Here is a 9,333-nt window from a genome sequence, read left to right as displayed (position 1 = left end):
TGTACTCACCCCATCCGTACTTTTTACAGTAGAAGACCCAGACTACCTCCTCGAAGACGTCGAGTAGGGCTTCGTCCTGCACCCAGTCTTGCCTGTGGTTGGGTCCACCGCTGGAGTTCCGCATGGCACAAGACTCTGATGACCCTCTTTTCGTAGCCAGTGTAGTAGTGTGGGTTTTAGTTGTGATCCTCGCGATAGTGGCGCTTCACTGCCCATTACCGCGTAGAGTTGTACGGTGATGTACCATCTGATGTAATAAAAGTGTTATCAGCCTCCTGGGACTAATAAAGCATCACTTTTAAGTCTTCCCTGAATGGGGGGACGCTTCACGTACGCCAAGTTGAGGAGGTGGTCGACATCGTCACGCCATTGCCTCAGCATGTCAGGCGAGGCCGCCGTATCCGGCGGGTTGTGGAGCAGCTCCCTGGCCGCCACCAACGGACCGTTTGGTCCGGGCTGCGATAGGGCCTTGGAGGCCTGCTCCGCAGCACACTGCGGCGCGACGCGCGCCACAACCCTCGATGGAGGACGGCGAGAGGCATGCAGCATAGATGACGCCACTTCCTCTCCCATCGGGTGGTTATGGTGCTCGACTACCTGTGGCATTGTGGTCTTGAGCCTTGATGAAGCGCTAACCAAACCTGCCCCTATCTGGTGCACCAAATGTCGGAGGATTTCTCCAGCCGGGTGGTGGAGTGCACCTGCGTAATCCTAGTTTAGGATGAGTTTGGGGCAAGTCAAGGAATGCTTGATTTTGAGGCGTATGAACACGAGAAGCACACAAGGGTTTAGAGGGTTCAGGCTGCCGGAGCGTAAAACCCAACGTCCACCGTGTGTTGTATTGCTTGTGAGTTTGTGAAATTTCTGTGTTCATGAGAACTTTTGTGTGTGTGGAAAGCTTGTGTTCTAACGTGTGCACTCTCCCTTTTATAGGCTCAAGGGGAGCGCGTACACTGAGCGGGGTCCCGACAGGTGGACCTAGCGACATATTAAATAACATACACATCGGAGCCTTAAATGCCTCAGATCCTGAGATCTTCCTCATCAGCCCCCGTGTGTATCCTCCATCCGGATATGGTCTTGTGCCATCTTGTTAGCATAGGGTCTGCTACCGCTGACGTGCTTAGAGGGAGTCGCGCTGTTGCTGTAGAGTCAGCTCCCGCTGACAGGCGAAGGGGCTATACTGACCTGCCGTGCTATTGCCTTTGCGCACTGTAGCAGCGCACGCCGTGGGCTTCCTTTAGCAGGTCATAATAACCCTTCGCCCACGCGCGTGGCACTGTGATGTGACCATACACCCCTCGCCTACGCACGCGGCGCTGTGACATGACGCGCTGTCTCGGTAACTGGCAGGCTTACCGTGATGTCAGCCATACCGGCCAACCGTGTCAGAGGGCACCCCATGCTCTGTCTCAGGCACGTGCACCCCAACCACCCGCATTTAATGCGGTAGTTGGGCTGGCTTCTCGCAGAAGACTGGAATCCTCTGGACACGTGGCGGCGCTGGTTTAGCGGCTGCTTCCTCAGGGGCACGTGGCGGCACCGGACCTCCTCCCCGGAGGGATGGGAGGTCCGGGCCTCCTGGCTGGTGTGACATTCAGGTACTTAGGATTATAACACACTAAAATCTAGTGTAAAGTGTGTGTGTTTGATCTTGTGTATGTGTGTTCAAATTTAAATGCAAAGGGAAAAGGATATTTATGTAATTCTGAAAAATTTAGGTCCTTTAGTGTTAAATGGGTGAGAATGGGAGGCGAAATCAAAACATATCAAGGTTGTTTTGCAAAAGTTAAGAATTTACTTTTAAACCGCAAATAGAGGTGAAACTACCCAAAGGATGCAAGTGTACTGTAGTTTTTAAATAGGATTTACATAAAGTTTAAAACTTAGCCAAGTTTTAAAGTATATTCAAATCCTTACCTCTTTTGAAACTGAACCGTAAATTAAAGTTGTAGATCTTGTTGAACTCTACACTTTTGCTTTTGGGCACATTTTCATCTGAGCTATGGTTTGAAAGTTATCTAGGCTTTACAGTGGAGTCCCTGTACTTTTGGAGATTTACACTTTAGTCCCCTTCGTCTACCTCCAGCTCCCTCCTCCTCTGTTTCTCTGCGCCCGACCCCCGCCGCCCTCGCCGGCCATGTGCCGTGCACCTGCCGCCCCCGCGCCACTCTCCTCTGTGCCACGTGCCTCCCCAGCATCCGCGCCGCCGTTCCCCACCCTGCGCTGGCCCTCTCCTCGGCTCTCTACGTCGCGCCTGAAAGTGCATCTAGGCCTAATGACCTATTTTGGTAATTAAGAACAACCTAAATGAGTATCTAATGTTTCAAATTGAGTATAATGAGCAGGGATCAAAGAAACCAAAAAGGAGAAAAGAAAAGGAGTGAATCTCGACGATTATTCAAATTTGGAGAATGGTACCGGATCAAGAAAAGAGTTGCAATCGGAGAAAATTATTTGTTTCATATTTTCTTGAGTTTAGGTATACCGTACTATCAAGGGGGATGTGGAAAGTGTGTGGAAGATCACCAATAAATCAAATCCGGAGTGTAAGTCTTGTAGAAATTTATGCAAATCCGAGAGCTCCTGGCGGACAGTCCGCCAGGTCACTAAAACAGCCTAAACCCGAGAGCTCCTGACGGACAGTCCGCCAGGTCATTGGAAATCAGCCTAACGGCTAGTTTCCAGTGAGGTGATATTTATACCCCACGACCCCCAAATGAAAAACTCACTTGTCTAACCAGTTAAACCGAGTCTCAAGCACATTCTAAGCACTCCAAAGCTCCCCAAAGTGAAACCCTAGCTTCTCCACTCTAAATCCTTGTTCTAGGGTTTGGTTTGAGCAAGATTCAAGCAAGATTTGAGGTCTTCCCAAGAGATTCACCTCTCTTGGGCATCTCTTGGCACTCTCCATCGCTTTCCACATCTATTACTCTTGGAGCTTGGCTCCTAGACGGTTAGAGGTGCTCAAGAACAACCAACTCGTGGTGTGGTTGTCTTGAGAAGTTTGTATTATCCTTGTTGCTAATGAAAAGCTCAAGTTTGACCTTTGTGGTTGCTTGAGAGAGGAAAGGGTTGAGAGGAACCCGGTCCTTTGTGGACTCCTCAACGGGGACGTAGAATCTTTGAGTGGATTCGAACCTCGGGTGAAAATCTTGTGTCTCTTGTGCTTGATTATCTTACTTCATTCTTGTGTTTTTGTTATTCTTACCAACGTCTAGTATTCTTGCCCAATCTACTTGTGTACTTACTTTGAGCTAGATTGCTTCCGCATTTAGTGTTCCTCACTTGTATTAAAGTCTTTCTATTGAAGTAGATTTTGGTATACAAGTTTTATTCTTTGAAAGATTGCATTCCATTCCCGAGACCTCCAAGCGGACGTTGGAAGTGCCCAGCGGACACTCCCAGCGGACAGTCCGCCAGGCAGCCTCGGGCTGAGTTTTTGTGTGCAGGTTTTAAGCGACGATCGCCTATTCACCCCCCTCTAGGCGTACTTTCAAGTGGTATTAGAGCATGGTTCCTCAAATTTGAGTCTAACAACTCAAGGAGATCATGGCCGGAGAAGATTCACACAAGAGTCTTGAGAAGAACAAGGGCAAAGAAGATGAGACGCACAAGGAAGACGACAATGCCAAGTTCGATGTATCTGATTGCTCCAAGAAAAGTGGAGATCACAAGAAAAAGAGTAAGAGCAAGAGTAAGAGCAAGAGAATAGTGATTGAGTCATCCTCATCCTCAACATCAAGTAGTGATGAAGGGTCCATCTACATCAAGAGAAGAAAGAAAAAGAAATCGGTTACTTCTAACTACTCTCGCACTCCTTTTAACTATGATAACATGAGTTCCAACAACAATTTTCTTTCCATTTCTCTTGGAAAACCCCCACACTTTGATGGAACTAACTACTCTCAATGGAGGATTAACATGAGATGGCACATGTTTTCTCTTCACCCTAGTCTTTGGGAGATTGTTTGTGTAGGTATTGAGCAACCGGAGAGTGACGATGAAAGCTTTGGATCAACTATGCAATAATTGTTCCACCGCAATGCTCAAGCCGCAACCATCCTCCTTTCATCCCTGAGCAGAGAGGAATTTGATAAAGTGGATGGATTGCAAAGTGCAAAGGAGATATGGGATACTCTCAAAGTGGCACATGAAGGCACCAAGACCATTCGGAAAGCAAGAATTGAGATGATTGAAGGAGAACTTGGGAGGTTTGCCATGTTGGATGATGAAACCCCCCAATAGATGTATACAAGGCTCAAGAAGATGATCAATCAAGTGAGGAGTCTTGGAATCAAGAAGTGGACCGACCATGAAGTGGTCAAGAGGATGATTAGGGCTTTTTCGGTAAGGAACATAACCTTATGTACCTTGATAAGGGAGAGTCCCAACTACAAGAAGATGACACCGGAAGAAGTACTTGGCAAGATTATCAACCATGAGATGATGGAAAGTGAAGCCAAGTATGTGAAGAGCTTGTCCAAGGGAACCTCAACCTCAAGAGGGCAATACATTGCCCTCAAGGCAAACAAGAAGGAGAAGAGCAAGAAAGTAGAGCAAGAATCCTCAAGTAACAATGATAGCGATAGTTCAAGCCTTGATGATGATGACATGGCTCTTCTCATGAAGAACTTCAGCAAATTGATGAGAAACCGCAACTACAAGGGCAACAAGAGCCATGAGAGCTCCAAAAGAAGAACAAAAAGAAATTGCTATAATTGTGGCAAGAGTGGGCATTTCATTGTGAATTGCCCATATGAGAAGAAAGAGGACAAGGAAAAGAAGAGGAAGAACAACAAGGAGAAGAAGTACTTCACCAAGGACAAGAAGTTCTTCAAGAAGAAACAAAGTGGTGAAGCACATCTTGGAAAAGAGTGGGACTCCGATGATGAGAGCTCCAACTCGGATGAAGAAAAAGTGGCCACACTCGCCTTTAACAAGACTTCTCTCTTCCCCAATCTCAAGGATGGGAAAAACATCACTCACACTTGTCTTATGGCAAGGGGAGGTAAAAGAAAGGTAAAAACCATTCCATGTTCTTCTCCTAAGTACACTACTAGTGATGATGAAAGTACATCTAGTAGCTCTAGTGAAAATGATAATGATATTGATATGATTGCTATGCTCAAGAATTTAGATAAAAATGCTATTGCTAAGTTTAACAAACTCATGGAAGAGTTAAATGAGAAGAATGATCTCCTTGAGAAACAAGAGGACTTGCTCATTCTTGAAAAGAAGAGAAACCTTGAACTCAAGGAGCTCATAATTAAGCAAGAAGAAAAATGTAAGACCTTGGATAAGGAACTTGTGGAAAGCAAGGAGACTAAAACTAGTTCCAAGTGTGCAAATGTTGCACTTCAAGATGAACTTATTTGCTTAAACAAAAGCCTTGAATTGCAATTTGACACTCTCTTATCCAATGCCTCAACACCTCAACATAACCCATCAATCAATCCCTCCATAGCACAATCATGCCTTAGATGCAAGGATATTTATGTTGATGCTTGTGCTACTAATATAAAGTTGATTGAAAGCTTGAAAGTCAAGATCATATCCTTAGAAAGTGAAGCACAACAAAAGAAGAATCCTCTTGAGGAGGAAAAACTCAAATATGCAAGAGATGCATACTTGAACTCAAGACGACCCAACATCAAGGATGGTATTAGTTTTCAACGTTTTGAAAAGCATAATGCAAGAGTCAAGATCAATGGGCATGAGTTCCCTAAGTTTGTGAAGGAAGCAACAAGTGGGAAAATTGCACCCGGAGCTGGGCACCCGAGAGTGCCTGGCGGACAGTCCGCTAGGACCCAGCGGACAGTCCGCCAGGAACCCTCGGTGGTAGATTTCCGGCCTCCCGTCCCACTTTCTCTACTGCATCAAAACTTCCTATTATGCATTTCCATGAGCTTAATGCATCATATGTGATTATGAGGAACAAGTTTGGTAGAGTCTTTGCTAAATATGTTGGGACACACCACAAGAGTCCAAAGACTTGTGTGTGGGTGCCCAAATCACTTGTGACTAATGTGAGAGGACCCAAGCAAATTTGGGTACCTAAAAACAAAGCCTAAACTTGTTTTGCAGGGCTATGCCTCCGGTGGATCGAAGTGGATGATTGATAGTGGATGCACCAACCACATGACCGGAGAGAGAAGCATGTTCTCAACTTATGAAGAGAATGACGATCCAACCGACTTAATCTCCTTTGGCGACAACAGCCAAGGAAGAGTATTGGGTGTCGGTAACATTGCTATATCTTCTGAACATTTCATTTCAAAAGTTTTTCTTGTTCAAACCTTGGACTACAACTTATTATCCGTATCACAACTTTGTAACATGGGCTACAATTGTATTTTTACTGATGAGGGTGTGATCATCTCTAGGAGAAGTGATGGTTCTATTGCATTCTTGCCCGATCTACTTGTGTACTTACTTTGAGCTAGATTGCTTCCGCATTTAGTGTTCCTCACTTGTATTAAAGTCTTTCTATTGAAGTAGATTTTGGTATACAAGTTTTATTCTTTGAAAGATTGCATTCCATTCCCGAGACCTCCCAGCAGATGTTGGAAGTGCCTAGTGGACACTCCCAGCGGACAGTCCGCCAAGCAGCCTCGGGCTGAGTTTTTGTGTGCAGGTTTTACGCGACGATCGCCTATTCACCCTCCCCCCCCCTCTAGGCGTACTTTCAGCGCCGCCGCTACCCGAGCCGCCACGCCTCCCGCCGGCTTGCCAGCTCCTGCTCCTGCGCGACCACGCCTTCTTCTGGACCCCGAGCATATCCTGGAGCTCCTCGTGAACTCACTCTTGCACTTGCACACACAAATTTTGCCTACCTTTCTTCTGCCCGAGCTCTCCACCTCGCCGGAGCCCCACCGCAGCCTCGGCTCACCATTGACAGCCGCCGCTGCCACTTCCCACCCCCGATCCAGTGCTCTAGAAGCACCCCCGCCACCCACTGGTGCTCCCCAGCCTGCCCAATTTCGCTCTCTTGCACCAGAACGACCGGACCACTACGCCGGTGAGCTCGAGCTTCCGCCGCCGCTCGGCCTTGCCGTCGTCCCGCCGATATACTGCCTCTTAGCCCCGGCCAAGCACGCCACCAGCACCACATCATCGCGTAGAAGCTGTCTAGCCACTTCCCCGCCGCTCTCCTGCCCTCCGGCCACCAGAACGCCGTCGACGTCCCTCGGAGCTCCGCTGCCCGTCTCTGTTCACCGTCGATACGCCGCCACCGTCCCTCTCTTCCCTGACACCGGCCACCCCCGTGACCGCCGTGAGCTCCTGAACATTTCCCCTCACTTGCCCCTCGCCGCCGGTGAGCCCCCTCGTCGGAATTTGATCGGCACCGATCGGTTTTCCTGTGTAGCCCGGCCAAGGACCCAATTGTAAGGATTTGAATCTTTCCAGGGGTCTTTCTGTAGAAAATCTATACCCCTCTCTAAATTCAAATCAGCCAAATTGTAAAATCCATAGGAAACTGTAGAAAAATCCGAAAATAGCCAAACCAATTTTATTGTACTCCTGAAGTCTAGCTCTACAACTTTTATTAGTAGAGTTCAGTTTGAAACTAAATATTTTTAGAGTTCTTTTGAAGTTTAGCAAAAGGGTATCTTGAGTGTAACGTTTGCATGTTAACTTTGTTACCTGTAAATTTTGGTGAGTATCTTGTTTAAGGTATGAGTGATCTTGTGTGAAAAATTCACCTATAGTGCTAAACTCTAGCTTGAATTAATTTAAATTTATGCAAATCAAGCTTGAAAGGTTTTAGATTTAATCAAGAATGTTGCTGAGGTTCTCATGCTTAGATATTTTTAACATGTGATAATCTGTAATTGAGTAGTTCATAATAAATATTTCAAGAATTTAGGGCACTACTTTACCTAAGATTTGAATTTAAACTTGACATGTGAACTAAATTCAAATACTTTAGTGTTTGTTTTTAGAAAATTATGAAAAATTCATAGTAAGCTTATCAACTAGGAATAAGCTTACCCACAAAAATTCAAGGCCATAGCTTTTATGGATTTCAAACTAAAAATCAAACTTTTTAACCTAATTCAATTAATTCAACTAATTAGGGTAATTGAATTAGGATACCAATAGTAGGATTATATTTATACCTCTTACTTGGTAAAATTGTGTGTATGAAATTGTTAGATTGCAACTTTATCGTGAAGTAAAATTCTTAACTTAAGAACACCCTACCTTAAAGTATTGCATATCATGTAGAGTCAACGACACTCGACGACGGAGACTACGAGCTAGTCCCGGAAACTAAGCAAGGGATTTTTGAAGATTCTGCAAACATCGTCGAGACTCTAACTGAAGTTCCGAACCAAAGTTCGGAAACCTTTGACACTCCTGCCCCCAGCCCCGCTCGAGAAGGCAAGCCCCGATGCATAACCCAGTATTTTATATTACTACATTTATACAATTCTATACTTATATATTATATCTTGAATTAAGTCTAGGAGTTGAAATGGAACCCTAGATGCATGAATACTAGGAACCTATATATTGTGCCTGAGTCCTTATCGAATAGATGCTCTGCAAATAGGACCAGCAGAAGCCGGGTGATTTCCTGTCACTCGCGCGATATAGGAGTTGAATATTTACTATTCTACAATCACTATAAGGATGATGGACGGGGTCATATGCAGTATCATGACTCAAAAAGTTACCCCGTCTGTGTTGATAAAAGTTGTTAAGGTTGCAGTGTGTGGTAGTGGTGGCTAAGCGTTTGAAAGTACTAGCCACATGCTGTGAAATATGGAAAGCGGTAAGCCTAGTAACCGATCGGCCCGAGGAGTGGACATACCTCACACCGCTCGTAATTTTGTTTTTCTCACGCACCGACATGCGGGAGTACATTCCGCGCAGCGGACAGGAGTACGGTCATGTAGTCGCGCTATAGACGTATGTCCTGCACAATTGGTGTGCATACGGTCCTACAGTCACTTGTGGTGGCCCTGTTCCAGGAGTCGGAATGAAACGCGAACGGTTGCTTTGGAACGATCGTTGGATGTTCCAAGCTTGTGAGTTAGGTTTATACCCTTTCAAGGTTTGGAAATTCGATTCAGAATCGTCCGTTTCTCGCGGAGATTGAGACTGCTTATTCCTTCTGCCACATAGAGTAAGAACAGTAACTATTGTTGGAATAATCTTGATGAATGCTAATTTCTACCTTGCTTGCCTAGTATAGGTGTTTACCTAGAATGGTTAATGAAACTAGAATCTGAAAGCTAAAACTTGAAAGTTAGATCATACTCTTTGTTGCTTTTCAGCTAAAATCAAACCCAGAACCATTACAAGCCTTCATAAGTCTAGTTA

This window comes from Panicum hallii, chromosome 2 (genome assembly GCF_002211085.1).
Source record: "Panicum hallii strain FIL2 chromosome 2, PHallii_v3.1, whole genome shotgun sequence".
NCBI lineage: Eukaryota > Viridiplantae > Streptophyta > Magnoliopsida > Poales > Poaceae > Panicum > Panicum hallii.
Note: the sequence above shows the minus strand (reverse complement) of the source record.